The 18563-nt window shown below is 38.6% G+C and overlaps 1 protein-coding gene across 2 annotated transcripts in view; it reads right to left on the minus strand.

Moving 5' to 3' along the window:
* LOC125751500 (tumor protein p53-inducible protein 11-like) overlaps positions 1-2102 on the minus strand; it is a 29038-nt gene extending 26936 nt beyond the window's left edge. Inside the window, exon 1 of one of the 2 annotated variants that reach the window (XM_049030366.1) lies at positions 2071-2102. The gene's annotated coding sequence lies outside the window, so the exon portion shown is untranslated. The other variant, XM_049030365.1, reaches the window with a different exon arrangement.
* Between the last annotated feature and the right edge of the window lie 16461 nt (positions 2103-18563).

The following is an 18563-nucleotide window of genomic DNA, read 5'->3' on the forward strand; positions in this document are numbered from 1 at the left end:
CCTTTTAAACATAATCAGCATCCTCTGCATGCTAGTTCTGCAGACATGGGACAGCCCGCGGTCTGCTCTGAAAGGGGATGTTAAACGGTACCACTGGCCCTAGTGGCACATATTATAGGCCCCTTGCTCATCCACAGTTTATTTCCTTCATGTGGTTGTTCACAAAGGTGCAGCAACAAAAGACAGACAAACGTGAAACCTATCTTTAGTTAAAAATTTAGATTTTTTCTTTAAGCAATTACATAGGCTAACTTAATACAACAAAACATAAACACTTATGTGCTAAGGAAGCCGAAAAGAACATAAAACATCGTTATTCTTAAACTTTTTCATGAAAAGTGTACGGCGTGACAGAATTAGTTCAGAAATTATTTCGATTGTGCGGAAGCGGTTTGCGGAATCCATCGATGACCAATCTACTGCAATTTTCAAAGATTGCAAAGCTACTGAACAAACAAACTTTTTAACTACCTGAAAAGCAACAGCCAAATGCTATCCAAGCAGAGTTTCTTATAAGCATAACTTTGCTGGTTAAGCAGTTAAATGGTTGACCGGCATTGCTTACATACATTTTAATTTTATTGGTTTGTAAAAAAAAACCGTGGCATGAGACTTTAAACAAATATAGAATACCGTGATACATTTTGGACACATCACCCATGCCACGATACACTTGCACCTGCGAGATCTGTGTGGGCGTTTTCCGAGTAAATTTACCCTAATATTTCATTAAGTTATACCGTTAGTTTCGAGAAATTTATTTAAAAACACTTAAAAAAACAAGATTACGGTACTTAATAGTGTTAACAGTACACCCAGGTTATACTATTCGTGCATCATTAAAAAAAATCTTTACAAAAAAGGTCAGAACTGACAGCATTCCTTCGAATGGGAGACAAATAACTGATAGCACTGATACCATATTTGTTAAAATGGTAATGAGTCTGAATAAGTGCTGCTTAATAAATCTACTTAATAATTCTTCGATTTAATGGCAAATTTTTAATTATCGGTTTTGATATTTCGATCTGTAAAGCTTCCTAGAGCATAGATGAAGATTGTGTTTAGTAAAGTGCCAGGATCATTTAATGAGTAGGCCTACACCGTACAACATAATATCTGGAGACTATAAATTCCTAATGCATGCTTGAACAAAACGCTAGGCTGTGTTTACAAAGAAATGGCCATTTGAAATAAATGGGTGCATTTCACAACATCAATAGAACACCCTGTATTAAACGAAAGTGAAAACTTGAGTATGTACGTGTGTGCAGCTGTCTGTAATACCGTGGAAGTAACTGAATTATACATATACAAAACACACAACGAAAAACTGGTTATCCATCGGCAGGTCCAAAACAATGTACCAATATGCAGCACATGTTTTTCTCATTACTCTTATTACTTTTTATATGATTACTTCAAAACAGTCCTAAGGTTGAAATTCGGATCTGATTTTTGTAATTGGACTTCATGCTCATACAGGAATGTCGCACACAGTGCACAAAGCAGTCACTAACACTTATTAGCTTTGTATAGTGACGATGTAACGTAGTGAAACGTTTGCGTATAACAAATACGTCTAACAAAATGATGAATATTTATTTAAGCGTCACTTTGTTCATTTTTTTTATGGTAATATGCTACATAACTTTTATGTTTATTCATGCTGTTTCAAGTATCAGATTCATTAGCGTAAATTTTCGAATCGATATAATCTATATATAAATGCCGATATTAATAATAACAATCAGCAGTTTTAGAGTAACTTCGGTTAAACAAAATTCCAATAAGTTCCACTGCAATGACGATTACTATATGAATTAAAAACAAATCCAACTTGCAAGACAGTAAGTCAGTGAACAAGCGTTTAGGACTTCACAGTAACATCCTTCCCGACCACAAACTCAGAAACGAAAAGCGCACAAACCTCTTACCAGTGGATAGAGTATATTTTCTTCTTTACTTTTATTTGTTCAAAGCTTGACACTTTTATGGAAAACCAATTTGTATAGCTTTACGTCCGTTCACATGCCAAATCTGACAATTCAACGGAACGTATCCGCTTACCGTAGTGTGTGGCTGTAGATCAGAGCGCAGCCGTATACCGTAATACATAGAGAATATACCACCACTGAATATTTTACTGAAAGTTTACACGTCAAACAGTACCTTCCAATGAATGTTGGCTAGGCAAATGTGAATACACATTTCGAAAGTTCACACTACAAAATTTCTCCGTATTACGATTTCAAAAACATGCCATTTATATCTGTTACTAATTTAGTAAGGTCACCGTTCATGTTTTATTATCGATGATATAGCTGATCTACTACTGAGTGCACATTAAAGATTGTTTTCCACTTTCTGTTTATTTTGCTGCTGTTGGTATATGGGAGGGAAGGTGGCTCAGTGAGTAACACTGCCACCTCACACCTCCATCCCCTATGACCCTCTTTGGATAAGTGTTTGTAAGATGAATACATAATGTCCATATACGTGTGAATAAAAACTAAAAAGAATTTCTTCTGTTCTTCAAGGTTACTGATATCTTGTTAGATGGCTAGAAGAACACCGCTTCAGTTCCCAAACCTCTCTTCAAAGGCACTTTAGCGATTCCATGTATTAATTCAATTTCACCAGCAGCTCAGTTAATTAATTACTTCCATCAGTTAAATAACTCAATGAGGTATTGATTAGCCACACGAGGTGTATGACTGGTCTAGTCAAAAAGTTCACACACTTTGACAGACAGATGCTTTATTTCATTGGAGGCCAACCAGTTGATTGCGACTGGAAAAACATACCCATCCCCTCCTCTGTCGGCTGGTCGTTGGCAAAACATAGCAAGGGGCAGCTACAAATCCCTGTGCTTTTTGTTGCCAGTCTGTCCCTTTTGACAGACATAATATTATAGTGTTAAACCAACATGATTTTAAACATCATTTTCTTTGACTAACTAACTAAGATTTTTGCATACTTCTATAAACACATACTTATATGTGGTCCATATACATGTATATCATTCTCTAAACGGGGCAGAGCTAAGCAGCCCCCATGGAAAGTGATGAAGGTGTCGTGCTACTGGCGTGCTGATGAGAATGGAGCTGTCAGGCGGGCTGAGGGCTGCATTGTTCCTGTTGCTGAAGCCACAACTACAATAGGCAGTCATGCAGAATGCAGAGGTAACGCAGAATACACAAAAGACGTGTTCAAGGAAAATGTGTTCACCATCCCAAACCAGCTCCATATAACATCATATACAAAGTGACACTTTTGATTTTCTTATTGATCTGCAGTCCCGTCATTGCACTGCCAATGTTGGAATACAGAAACTAACATTGCAGATGCTCTATGATGAAGATTACATTGATAAATGCAGGAAGAATGGTCATTATTGGTTAAAAATAATAACTAATTATATTCATCAAGCTGTTTGTTTTCTGTCTCACACACTCAAGAAGAAAATTCAAACATGTACTGCATTGTTTCCTTCATAATTCACCTCTTAAATGTCTTTAGTAGAAACTTCCCTTGATCAGCCATTCTCGTTTATTTCAAAGCTGTCCAAATGGCATAACAAAGAAGCATGAATACAGGTCCATTTAAATGGGTATAGAACACATACACAAACATTTTCTGAATGGGACATCTCTACTCTTTTTTTAATTTACAGAAGAATGTGCTCATATCCCACTCATATTCCTCCAACACCAGCCTTAATGCATGGTGCATGTTTTCAGAAAAGCACATAATAAATTAGCAAAATGATAATGATTCACTCATATCATCTCATTTGTTCAGTCACCTGCCATAGAAACTGAAATTTGTCAACACGTAGGATGTTGGGTAAGTGTATTTCATGAAATGGAAAACCCTACAGAATGATGCTGTAGCGTTCAGCCAATTTTATCAATTGTAGTGAAAATGCCCACACAGTTCTACCCACCAGCAAGCAGTGGCGTGTAGCATTTTAGGAATTATAATTTGTTACTGTACTAAAGTTTAATTTTGACAGCTTTGTACATTGACTGAGTATTAACAATATTGGTAACTTTCGCTTTTTGCTCAGCTCCAAGTATAATGAAATGTTGGGCTTTTAACTCAAATATATTTCTATTGACCACGGTCTTCACTCGTACATTTTGCATGGGCAACCTAATTTTACCTGTAAAAACACAAGTAATTTGTGGACCCGTCTGTCACCACCGCAGACTCTTATTTTGTTAGCATTATAACTCAAAAAAATCTTCATGTATCTTTTTCAAACTTGGCACACACATTGGAAAGGTTAACCCTTACAACCTGAAAATGCAAAATTTTTGCACCCATTAATTTCAGGCTTGTAACTTTGGATAGGTATGACACACAGACATGAATAGCATTTTGTTGGAATCCAGTGTAATCCCGTGTGCAACGAGGCATATATTTTTAACATTTTCCACCAAAACACACCCCTAATAATCCATGAAATGTCTATATTATTCACATTATACAGAAAACAAGTGTGCATATTCATTTCCGCAATGATCCACGTACTACCCTTCTATATATATGAAGCATCGCTGTCTATCAGATAACTTCAACAAGTTACCAAATAGGTGCAAAATTAAAGATATTAATTTCCACCTGACACTAACCATTCACAATGCTATGCCATAGAAAGGTCCCCCATGAATCCCATGCATTCCCACATCATAGAGACTCCAATCTCATTTATAAGATTATATTTGTAGTGCCTGCAAATTTTTATATTAGATGAAACTAAAAACTTGGAAATTTCAATAGGCACAAAACTCTGTCAGCATTTACACATCAAGTTATGACTGTCATGACCCGCTCGTCCGCTCCTCCTGTGTGCCACGCCCCCTCATCTACCTCATGTGGAATCCCCGTGTTACCAGCTGTTTCTCGTTGTTGTTGATCAGTCCAGTGTATTTAAGTTGTCGTTAAAGTATGTTTCCCCAATCCGGTCATTAATGTTCTTCCGTTTATGGTGTATCGTGTTCCTTGCTGTTTTCTAATTAAATCCCTCGTTCACCCGATTTCCTGGCTCCTGTGCTGCTTCCCCGCTCCGTGCCCAAGCATGCATAGGACACTGACGTCTCTGAGTAGCCCAGAATGTCCAAAGAACAAAAACATACAGTATATCAGGCTAACTTATGTAAAGACCATGCGATAAGCCTAAAATGCAAGTGATAGAAAAACGTTCAAAAATGAAACAAAATTTGAAAACAAATCAAATTTTGAGATAAAATGCACCAAAATTGAAGTAATGCTACCCAGCGGCAGATGACACATTGTGAACATGATAAATCAATAAGTATTTTATGGATCTTATTGCACATACATCTGATTTCATTTCAAGACAAATCACACCATAACTGAAGCAGCAGAGCTAGGTGGCAGGTGCCTGTACTGCCCATGGAAGGAAGGAAAGGGTGACTGCAGAAGACACTTTATCTCGTGAACACAGTAACTCTGAAAATATTTTATGGACCTTTTTCAAAATTCATAGGAACATTATGTAGGTGATGATTTGACACCTGTTTCATTTTGAGACAAATCGCACCAAAATTGAAGCAGTACAACCCGGTGGCAGATGAAAGGACAACCACAGATCTGGTGTCCCTGATTATACATTAAGACAAGTCACACAAAGTTGGCTTGTATATAAAGACTTTTTTGGATGGATGGGGAAAATACGAGAGGAGCTAGACATTGGAGAGGTTAGGGGGTGTGGGAGGAATACAAATTAGCTTGCAGGGGGGTGATGGGGCTGTCCAGGGAATACATTGATGTCATTTTGACACCATCTTGTTTTTCATTTGCGACCTGATGCAGAAGGCTATTATACCTAATTGGGTAACTTTTACTACCACTTTACTTAAGCCAACATTTACCTTTGCTTTATTTAAGCCTACATTTAGTACAGAGCAGCTGACATGAAAGTTGCCAGGGATCTTAACAAATAGGATTTATGTGCTACTTTTCTGTGGGCCACCCTGTACCGATACTGTATATCAGAGACTCTAAGACTTATTTTGAATGGGTTAACTTTTACTGGAGTCAATTTCCTAGTGATGTATCTCCACTTTTAATCAAGTATGGTTTGCAGGTACTCCATCCATCACTGCCTCCAAAGGCACTATAGCTAGAAGAGCTGGAGAAACCTTCTGCTCTGACTTCAGGCTATGGCTACTGCTACAAGACTCCATTACAGCAAAGGCTCTATAATAACACATTGGGTGCATCCACATCAGGCATGTGACCAACAGGAAAATACAAAAAAAAATAAATCACTGTGCAGTTCGTACTCCACAATGCAGAGATTGTCTGTGGCTGTGGTCTTGGGCATTCCATGGATAATTTCCATCTGTTATTTTACATTTTGTTTTGTTGAGCAGGTCCTGCACCCCCCTTAACTGTGCCCATAAATAATTGGAGCATTTAAACCTTTTATTGATGTGCTATGATTTGGAGAGTAATTCTGTGTCTGCTGACAAATTAATTACTACAAGAATAGACCCCTTTTCCAGTCAGGAGATAATCTCTGTAACTTACAATATGAAAGGGGTTAATGGCAGAATGATCCATGCAAGGCTGTGGTTTGTTAAAAAGAGATGGCTTTGACCAAAAATCAAATCCCAAACAACGGATTGAATGTGAAAGACATACAAAATTTTAAATTGAGCCTGTGGCAGGGAAGGAACGTGTGACAGGGACAGGAATAAATGCTGGCACGTAGCTTTGTCTTTTTTTGTGCTCCAGCAGCTCACTGCAGCCAAAAGTCCTGTGGAAAATTCTTTTATCTACATCTGTGAAAGAAACAATTAGCTGAGATGATGAGAATAAGTCATTTGCAAATCAATGACTGTCAGGAGTTGACAAGCGTGTGCGATTATCCTGCAGGGCCAGTGAAGTGTTATCTACTACTGAAGACTGAAGAAGAAAACCATTGTTATAAAATATAAAAATCATAGGCTGATTCATAGTATATTTAGTTCTTGAAGTGGGCTGGTACTCACTGGTAACCAGTGCTGACACCTCTGTTATTCTACTGGTACTTGGCACTGAATAAGAATGGAAAGTACTGGCACCTGTTGCTGAATAACAAGGGGGTACTGGCACCTGGTACTGAATAACAAAAGGAATATCGGTACCTGGTACTGAATAACAAGGGGAGTACTGGCACCTGGTACTGAATAACAAGGGGAGTACCGGCACCTGGTACTGAATAACAAGAGGAGTACCTGCACCTAGTACTGAATAACAACAGGAGTACCCGCAACCGGGACTGAATAACAAGAGGAGTACCCGCAACCGGGACCGGGAGTCAGTTATCTCCAAACCCAAGTTCACAAGCGTATTAAGTATTGAATATTATACTGTAGCCAAATACAGTGTTAAACACTTGTGTTAGCAGTGAATATTTTAGCAGCAATATAAGATACACTGCACCTCCATTTTCAGGTCCAATATGCAATCATCTTTTAGGCAAACCTAGTAGTATTGAGGTAATTAACAAATAAAAATACGAAAATACATACTGTTTTACAGGTTTAATTCCCCAGTCTTCACAATAATAATAATCCATTTAACATGAAACAGACAAGAGCAGAGGTGTGTAAATTGAATTAGAAAACAATGTTTAATTTTTTTGGGGCGGCATGGTGGTGCAGTGGTTTGCATGTTCTCCCCATGTTGTCGTGGGGTTTCCTCCGGGTACTCCGGTTTCCTCCCACAGTCCAAAAACATGCTGAGGCTAATTGGAGTTACTAAAATTGCCCGTAGGTGTGCATGTGTGAGTGAATGGTGTGTGAGTGTGCCCTGCGATGGGCTGGTCCCCTAACCAGGGTTGTTCCCTGCCTCGTGCCCATTGCTTCTGAGTCCAGACCCCCCGCAACCCAGTAGGATAAGCGGTTTGGAAAATGGATGGATGGATGGATGGATGGATGTTTAATTTTTTGTGCATCTCATTCTGCAGAATAAACAGGTACATTTTGATTTTGATTTGGTGTATTAGACTAATAAAAAAAATGAATAGTGATGTTGCCATGTCAACAGGGGCTTTCAGGGCATAGAATCTGACAGTTAGGATGAAATTCTGCCTGATAGCAAGAGTCTCAGCATACAACCTTTGGGAAGATCAGAAATAAGTCTACATAACCAGCAAATTCAAATGGACCAAAACGTTGTTAATAAATGCATTAGTCAAGTTACAGTCGGGATCATAAATATTTGGGAAGAGAAGGTTTTTAAATTTTTGAGTTCTGTACATTAACACAATAAATTTTAAAAGAAACAAGTCAAATGCAGTTGAAATGCAGACATTCAGCTTTAATTCAGTGGGTAGAACAAAAACATTGCGTAAAAATGTGGAGAACTAAAGTCATTTTTCTACACAGTCCCCTCCTTTCAGGGGCTCATAAGAAATTGTACAAATTAATACAGTATAACTACAAATAAAATGTTAAATTCTAATACTTAGTTGAAAACCCTTTGCAGGCAGTGACTGCCTGAAGTCTTGAACTCATGGACATGAGCATACGCTGGGTTTCCTCCTTTTTAATGCTCTGCCAGGCCTTTACTGCAGCAGCTTTCAGTTGCTGTTTGTTTGAGGGTCTTTCTGTCTGTAATTTAGTCTTTAGCAACTGAAATGCATGGTCAGTGGGGTTGAGATCAGGTGACTGACTTGGCCATTTGAGAATATTCCACTTCTTTGCTGGGTTGCTTTTGCTGTGTGTTTTGGGTCATTGTCCATCTGTATTGTGAAACTCCGCCCAATCAATTTGGCTGGATTCGAGCAGACATGATGTCTCTGAACACCTCAGTATTCATTTGGCTGCTTCCATCCTGTGTTACATCATCAAGAAACACTAAAGACCCAGTGCCACTGGCAGCCATGCACGCCCAAGCCACCACACTGCCTCCACCATGTTTTACAGATGATGCGGTATTCTTTGGATCCTAAGCCATTCCAGCCCTTCTCCATACTTTTTTCTTTCCATCATTCTGATACAGGTTGATCTTCGTTTCATCTGTCCAAAGAATGCTGATCCAGAGCTGTGCTGGTTTTAGATGTTTATTTGCAAAGTCCAATGTAGCCTTTCTGTTCGTAAGGCTTATGAGTGGCTTGCATCTTGCAGTGAACCCTCTGTATTTGCTTTCATGCAGTCTCCTCTTTATGGTAAACTTGGATATTGACACGCCTACCTCCTGGAGAGTCTTGTTCACTTGGTTGGCTGTTACGAAGGGGTTTCTCTTCACCATGGAAATGATGTGAACATGGTGTGCATTGTCCCCCAAAGTTTAATTGAATTAATTGAAATTACATTTAGCTGGACATGTCTGTATCATTTACGTTTATATTTATTAGTCGATAAATAGGCCAAATTTCCATCTTTTGTATTTCAAACAGACACAGCACAGAAGATCTTGCAAATGTTTATCTTTTTTTTTTTTTTTTCCTCCCATGTCCCCTCCCGGGCTCCGTAATCTCCCATCCCCCCGTTGGGAAATTTTAAGCACTGCAGTTTACAATTTATAAACAGAAAGGCCTGTTTCACTCATATCTCATGATAGTCACCCGCTTCTGATGACCGTTAAGAGGTGCTGCAATTACTTGTGTGTGTCTACATGATGTGTCAAGTTTTCAGAATAAGAAAGTATTGTTTTCTAATTCAGTTTACACACCTCTGCTCTTGTCTGTTTCATGTTAAATGGATTATTATTATTGTGAAGAATTGGGAATTAAACCTGAAAAAACAGTTATGTATTTTCTCATTTTTATTTAATTACCTCAACATTACTAATGGTTTGCCTAAAAGATGATTGCATATTACAGCTGAAAATGGAGGTGCAGTGTATCTTATATTGCTGCTAAAATATTCACTGCTAAACTGTTTAACACCGTATTTAGCTACACTAGAATATTTGGTTTCCCCTTCTTTTCCAGCATTTCCATTTCACTCCCACCGCAAAACGATTTATATCTCAGACTATTTGATATGTAATTAATTTTAACAAGATTATGGCTTTTAAGTTGACGCAGGGATACGGCGCTGAAATATTATTTTTCAGTGCTCATTGATTATTTTTTTGATTCGTGGAACTTTTAGGAAGGCAAAAGCTTTGCAGATTTGCAATATCATTGTATAAACCATGCTTTTATTCAATTCAGTTCAGTTTATTTTTATACAACAGCATTTCACAACAGAGTCATCCCAAGGCGCTTTACATGGGTTTGTTGTGATACATTACAACCTCATTAGAGAGAGAGAGTACAGTAATACAGAACAGGGGAAAGGAAAGACAAAGAAATAAAATAAAGAAAGGCAGATGACAATGGAAGAGAGGAACCAGAAACTCCCAAGAAAGGAGAAAGAAAACCTCTGGAGGTCTATTACATAAAACCTCTGGGGGTTTTATGTAAAGTAATATAAAAAAAACCTCATTTATAACACTGTGGCATGTTGTATATCACTATTCAAGTTAAGAAATCTTTCTGAAGAACACAAGTGCAGCTCCTCTTATGACTTGAGCCATCTGTCTGACCACTGCACTATTTATGTGCTGCTTTACTGCAGAAACGTTATGCTTCTATATTCCAGACTCATTGGGTATGAGGATTTGTGAAAATGAGTTTGAAATCTACAGTGGATGCAGTTATTGTGTTCTGTCAGACACATGATTTCCCCCTTGACCAGCACATAAGGAGGTAGACCATCTTTTTCAGGGTTTTTTCAATTTATCTGGGCTGTATATGTTGTTTTTATAGCACTGAGACTGATGGTGCTGAGTATGAAAGTTTGGAAAAATAGCAAGAGGAGCTTGCTGAAAGACATCTGTTGCGACACATTTTGATTTAAATAACATAGCTAGCATTACATTTTGAGAAATTATGCAAAGTTGTTTGTTTATAAAAGAATGCTTTGCTTTAAACAGCAATAGTAACTTTACTGTTTATTTAGCTTTAAAGAGGGTATAACTGAGGTGGCTCAGATGAAATCGTAAATACAGCACACATCCCATAGGTCAGAGCTATTCAAATCACGGTCCTCAAGGGCCAAGCGCTGCTGATTTCCCAGATGTGAAGCCTCTGTGGCCAACTGGAATCAGTTATTATCAAAGTAACTACCTGGGTGAACTGAAAACTAGGCCTGGGTTTAGAATCACCAGATTTGAAGAGCCCTGCCATAGGTTAGGGGTGGCCGGTCTTAGCCAGAAAGGGCCTTTGTGAATGCCAGTTTTCACTGAAACTCCCTAATTACATTACTAATGTTGGCTGAGGAGTCCTCACACCTGGGTTTGAACAGCTGACCTAAAGATTATCCCAAAAACCTGCACACACACTGGCCTTTTGCGGATAAGATTGGTGACCCCTACCGTAGGAAAATAAAAAAGAAAAATGAAGAACAGCAGGGGGCGCTCAGGTACAATTTACTGGGGTCTACAGTGGCAATCAAAATTAGAGAACTAGAAATATTTTTGTAATATACGAAAGTCACAAATTATCCAAATTCAAAGTTCTTCTACCGTAAATAGAAGTATTTTAATAATATTTCATCAGTGAAAACTATGCCCATCACAAAATAAATGGTTCAAACAAGAAATTTGAAGAAGGCATGCGATCAAAACTAGACAATTTTTTTGCGATGCCAACAAGTAAATTCTTTCAAATTTTTTGTTGGTTACAACTTTAAGAAATTAGTAGGAAGCACAGAGGCCCTTGCTTTCAATGACTGGCGTCCACAGGACATAACCAGTTTGTCACACAACTCTGACTTGATTTTGTTCCCCTCTTCTTCCAGCTTCTTCCACAATAACTACAGTAACTCTAATTGGTTTGTTTGTCATAATTTTGATGCCAGTTACTTTCCTTGATAAGGTTCAGATCAGGACTCTGAGTTGGCCATTTCATCACCTTGAAATTGCTTCACCCATTTTGGAGTGTGGTAAGGGGCATTGTCTTGTAAAAAAATGGCTGACTGTGTAGGTGATGCTCCTAGGGAAGGATCCAAATGTTTCTGAAAGAGTTTCTAATACTCAATACCATTCACCTTACCATGTAGCCAAGTGAGAGGCCAGACTCCTGACTTAGAGAACATGCCCCACATCACATCACTTTTCTAACCTCTTCATACACTTTTGTTTGAGTCTTTCCTCAATTTACAAATAATGTTTCTCATCTGAACCAACTAAATTATCTTGCTTTCGTCACTGAAATGAACTTTGGACCAGTTCTCCTCTGTTCACACAACATAATCCTCAGCAAAGGGCTAGTCTAGTCTTTTCATTTTTCTTGCTGATGAGTTGCTTGGTCACCGCAGAGTGGCCTTTCAGTGCATATTGTCCCAGGCAACAAGACCCTGTCAAGACAAGTTCTTTCCCTGCCCAGAACTAATTTGGCGAGCAATTGAACCGATCCTACACAAGAGTCTCCCTGTCGTCCTGGTCATTCACGCGCTTGTCATATGTGGGACGTAAAGGAGTCAGTGTTATTGTACAGCTTCGATATTTGAGAAATGAAGCTCTTGGAATAAGTAACTTCTCTTCCAGTACCTAAGTGGGCCATCCTGTCAGCCTTCATCTGAACAACCCAATGGTACAGGGTCTCAGGCACCTTGGAGAGATCCACCATCTTGCAAAATGTCTACCAATGTTGCCAAATAGATTGGGGTTGCCAGATATTTCAAGATATTTCAGATTAGATACAAAAACTGTCAAATATAACAAATTGTTCTCCAGTTTTGATTGCCTGCTTTCAAATATCTTGTTTAAACCATAAATTTTGTGATGTGCCATAGCATTCACTGATGAAACATGATTAAAATACATCTCTTCTACTCATGTTAGAATAACTTTGAATTTGGATCAGCTGTGACAGCTGTAAACCGTATTACAAAAACATCTCTTGTTCCCTAATTTTGATAGCCACTGTGCATTACTTGGAAATAAACACAAATTAAGCTACTCCATTGCAGCCTTCATTCCAAAATATATCAGAGGTCAAATAACACCATGTTTTATATGAGCTTAGTAACTTCTGCATTGTTTCACAATGACTGAGTACTCAAATAATCACAGTAATACTTTGGATTGACACATATTAAGACTGATCTGTAATCGATATTCTTGCAAGGCTGACAAAGTAAATAGATTCCTCAGTGCAAATCAGTGCAGAACCTTTACTGAGAGTTAAATGAATTCACAGCAGTCTTGTCACTTTAATTTATTCTATATTAACACGTGTTGCCTAAGTGCACTATGTAACTTACAACATTTTACCCATTTATACTGTAGGGTGTTTTGCCTGAATAGTTCAAGGCATTCAACCATTTGATGCACAAGATCTACAAGAGCAGGTGTGACTGATCAAAAAAAAGGTTGATTTCTTCTTTATCCACAAAACACACACCAGACAACACTGGGGCAAGTTTATAAAACAAAGACAGAATATTACTCAGGTACAGTATAAAGCAGGTATTCACAGCAAATTTCAAGTGGATAAATAAAATACCAATCAAATGGCTCACATAAATATATTGGCTATTTTTGGAACAGATGCATTATACTTAGAGCATCTATATAAGCTATGAACACAGACAGCTTGGAAATAAGACATAAATATCAACATATCTCCATAGACTTTCTTGTCTGTAAAGCTGAATCAGATTCTCTCTGTCAAAATCTTGCATCTCCGCCTCGTTCTGTACAATACTGTCTCCATTCAGAGATATATAATGACTTCTGAAATTGTAAAAGGAGAAAAGAAAGCTACTTTTCCCCAGCATCCTCAATGGAAAATGACACCTTCTGTAAGTTTCAGAACACTGTGCCTCTGACAGCCCAGACAAGGGCAGCGATGCGCATAAGACTAAGGCTTTATATGCTGTGTATAGTGAACGTGGACCTTATAAATCACCCCTATCATGCCCTCTTTTAAGGCCGACTCTGGTGGCGATTAAATGCCCAGAATCTTGAAGGGCTGTCATGCTCAGTGTATCAAGTTCAGCAATCTGCTCTCCAAGGCCATCTGGAAGTGTTTCAGCTGCGGGAGGGAGCTCTCCATCATGCATGGCCAGGCTGATGCCATGTCACGCTTGAAGGGCTCCAGTGTCACGTGGCAATTTGCAATCAGATTTGACTGTGGATTTATAAATGCAGTAGAGACATTTGTAGAATGATTGCATGCAGCTGGGACTGAATGAAAAGTGAAAAGAACACAAAAGCATATAAAATGTTTTGTATTTGTTTTACGTTGCCATTCAGTAGCTCACCAACATTCTCATCATTCTTTACTTCCTCAATAATAATTCATGGGCACAGTCTCTCCTCTCATTTTCTGAAACCCCTTGTCCTATTCAGTGTTGTGGGGGGGGGGGGGTCACAAAGCAGGACGGGGTGCCAACCCATCACAAGGCACACCCACACACCCTTTACATACACCTAAAGGCTTTTTGGTGACTCCAATCAACCTCAACATGTTTTTGCACTGTGGGATGAAATCCCAGAATGGCACAAAAAGAACATACATACACCACAAACATAGAACCATGGCAGAGACTTGAACCATGCCCCGCCAAGGAGAAGACAACAGTACTAACCACTCCACCACCATGCCACCCCTCCAGCTAACCCAATGTACACAAATATGTAAAGTACTATGGCAGTTTTTGGAATTACTGCCAATTCCAATGTATACACATTTAGATATACATACACAATCATTTTGAATGGGCGGTATATATCACTGAGGAAAAACTGTCAGAAGCTTGTTAATACTGTGATACTTGCGCTGTAATATATTATATTGTAATACTTTTACTGTTTAATATGTCACCATATTCTCATTGGTAAGCTTGTGTTTGGTGCCCGTTCACAAACTAAGCCAATGTCTGAAAGGCATGTTTGAGAAAGACCCCTAAAGTGTCCTGCTCATTTCCCCGAGGTACAAATGAGCATTAGACTGACAAAATTGCAAGCAATTAAAATAAAACTATTTAGACACCAAACAGCATATGCCTTCCAGAGGCATATAAATTTGGAGGTTTCTAATCTGCGTACTCAAACTCAAAAGCACAACATTTTATGAGTAATGATTAGGAAGCACAATTTCCTAAAACTGATATTTGTTTGTCTCTGGAATTAAACATAGTTGGTAGTTTGATAGTAAACAGCGTATTTTGTTTTACCGTATGTCTTTTTAAGTAGTGTGCGGCGAAGCTATTATGGCCTATTTCTTTGGAGTTGTATCAGCAAATTACAAATATGTACCATTAGATGTTTTGTATATTACGTATATAAAATGATAACGACAGCAGTCTGTGAGGGCTGCATGATGCAAATGCTGGCACATCATTGAACTTGGCACCTGCTGGGAACAACTGCGTCAAGCTATCAAGGGGAGGTTCTTGGTCCCCAAGCAGTGCATCATAAACAGGAAGCAGGGGGAAATGATATTCTGTAAATGACTGATACATGACCATAATAGTTTTGGAGCTATTTTTGCCTTCAGAATACAGCAAGTTTTACCGGCTGTGAAGGGATTCTCCAAAAAACTTCAGCCCGAATCTTCACCGACATATTAATAATTTTTTTACTCCATCCCTAAACTTCCTGAAGAAGTAGTCATCCACTTTCACCCAAACATTGTCTCTGCATTTTCTTGTGAAAGAGAAAACAATCACAGCAGAAACAGTAAAGGATTAACCACTAAATTTTGCCCGCAGGCCTCTTCTAGATAACAGATGAATGAATGTCATTGCTTCATGGAGTCTAAATTAGGGCAGTAAAACAAAAGGAGACAGATCTCAGACCACAAGAATTTAAAGCAATACCCATTATCCCTTGCAAATTATCCAGGATTTCAGTGAATCATACTAAAAAGATCAATCTTCTGCCACCATTACTATTCTATTACCAGTGACTCAAAACACCCTGAACCAGACCATGCTGCTCATGCTTCATGCATCTGTCTAGTTGCCCATGAGTCTCTAGAGCTGAACTACACAGGAAAGAGTTGACTGTTAGGATGTGGGGTCAATGAATTAAACAACAAGTTTCAGAATGTGGTGAGCTGGGCTAAGGATGAAGAAGAACCTGGGCTAGATGCAAAAGACAAAAAACACCCAAACAAACAGTTTTCAACAAAACTCAAAACACAGACACCAGAAAGTGACCAAACCCAGAACTTCCGGTTTTAATTAAGTCCCACAAGACAAAGGTGTAACATTTTTATGATTTATGATGCAATAATGTGAATTTTTCCTCTAGAGGGAATGGAAAGAAAAAATAATTGAGAAAACAGGACCCTTGATAAGTGCATATCCTGTTGAACTCCTCTAATAAAATAGAAAAAAAGGTTTTGGATTCATTACCTTTTGAACTAGATAGGGTGATTGACATGAACTTCAGCACAAATTCATTAAATATTAACAAGTCATTCTATTGAGCAGAGAGACTTCCAGAAGTAAAATCCAAAACAAATCTGACTGAACAGCATTTCTTGGATCTATATATGGTCCTTAGTTGCTCAGATCCCCCAGTTTGCAATTGCATTATTGTTAATGCACTGCATTACCCAGCAGTTAACACTGTAATATTACCTGCAAAAAATACAAGCATTATAGTGAAGCGAAATTCTCATGCTGATGCTGTCAGACACCTGGGTGCTTCCCATTGTGTGGCATGTGCCGGACTCATGGTCACATAACCATCGCGTGGCAGCAGTAGGGATTTTCCACTTCATTATGCCGCAAGTAGCCGGGGCGGTCTCTGATCAAAGCAGTTGATTTGCCACAGCTGCAGTGCACCATGGGAGTCGATCTAGAATTCAGAAGGTCTGTGAATCTCATGATTTTCCATAACCTTGTAATGAATAACCAATTAGAAGATGGGTGGACGGAAGGATGTACTTTAACGAAATGCTAATGAGGGAAGAAGTTGAGGTGAAAATTAAAATCAATTTTCACAAAGGCTGTATGTATGTAGTTTCCATGCAAATGGGGGCCAAAGACAATACAAATTAAAGGATGCAGTGACAGCTAGAAGGCTAACATCACAGGTATATCATGCAGGGCACATCTGGAATGGTGACAATCTGACTCCTGCATAAGTGGCATATGCTGGTTTTCCACTTTATCCTTAAACTTACAGCTGCTAAGAGCCGCCATTGTCAGGTGCGAAGCTTTCCTTTGATCAGCCTGACGACAGCACAAAGCCAGCTGCTTCCTCATTAATAGTAATATCACATGGACCTTGGGTTAGACATCTGCAAGATGGCCACTCACTTTGATAACAGCCCAGCTTTTGATCATAGTCCAGGAGAGCAACTAGTGATCAGAACTAAGTGGAATACAATAAGCAGCAGTAAAAGATACTATGGAAAGTACTGGCCAGGGCTGATAAAGAACAAGTAAAATGATACCACTTAAGAAAAAGCAATATGTTAGTTAAAGCAATTGCCACAACAACATTGAATATCACCATAAATTAGCATATATTAACGTAAAGAATGATATAAGGCGAATGTCAAGACTGATAAATGCTTAGCACTGATAACCAAGAAGATATATTTATAAATATATATGTGCAACAATATCGTCAGCCATTTTGAAATTTAACTTTCAGTGAATGACAGGATCACAGCAATAGTCCCCAATGCAGGTAGATGCAGGTAGACCAGTAGGCACTCTGGTCTGTGTGCAGCTCAAGTGAATATACTAAACTGTCCCCAGGCTTATATCTCAATATCCCCGTACAAGCTATTTCTGTGCTGTGTCCAATTAAGAAAAGTTCTCTTGGTTCCTCAAAAGCCTGAAATTATCAAAATAATCTCCCCAGATGTGTGCTGCCTGAGCATACTATTCTAGGGAGTATCACAACAGATTGTATTACAAAGGAAGTTTCTTTGTTTGAAAGTGGCCATTCAATAAGAGGATAAAGACTGAGAGTGCATTGCCTAAAGTGCTGTCACTCTCTCTTTAGAATGTCAGAAGCATTATTAAGAGTAAAATCCCTGGATCCAAAACAAAGAGGACAGTCAGAAAGCAAATGAAATGTTTCTTTATGTTCATCTGCATATTTTTAGTGACCAGTTCCAAAAACATTCTTCTTCTAACTGCTTATTCAGTACAAGGCTACAGGATACGAACGAGCTCCGTTTCCTAAGTCTGTCTTTAAGTCAAACTTGTAGATAGGATGGAAAAATAATACAGTACATAATGATTATTATTATACAGTGAAAGTAACTACATATGGTACTGTACCTCGAGCAGACGAACCACTGAATCCACGCAGTGTTTCCAGGACACAAAGTAGTGTTTGCGTTCATTATTATGAACCATAGTGTTGAACCTGAATTTCTAATAGACTTCATGGCCGTCTGTTTGTAAGTCTGAGTTGTCTGTAAGTCAGACGTTCTTAATTAACTTGGGGACTGTCTGTACAGGGCTGTAGAGGGTGCCTAGACTATATTCCTGGAAGCACAAGGCACAAGGTAGAAGTACACCCTAAACAGGATGCTGATCCACAAGCCTGAAGAGACCCTGCCAGCCAAT

This window comes from Brienomyrus brachyistius, chromosome 11 (assembly GCF_023856365.1).
Source record: "Brienomyrus brachyistius isolate T26 chromosome 11, BBRACH_0.4, whole genome shotgun sequence".
Taxonomy (NCBI): Eukaryota; Metazoa; Chordata; class Actinopteri; order Osteoglossiformes; family Mormyridae; genus Brienomyrus; species Brienomyrus brachyistius.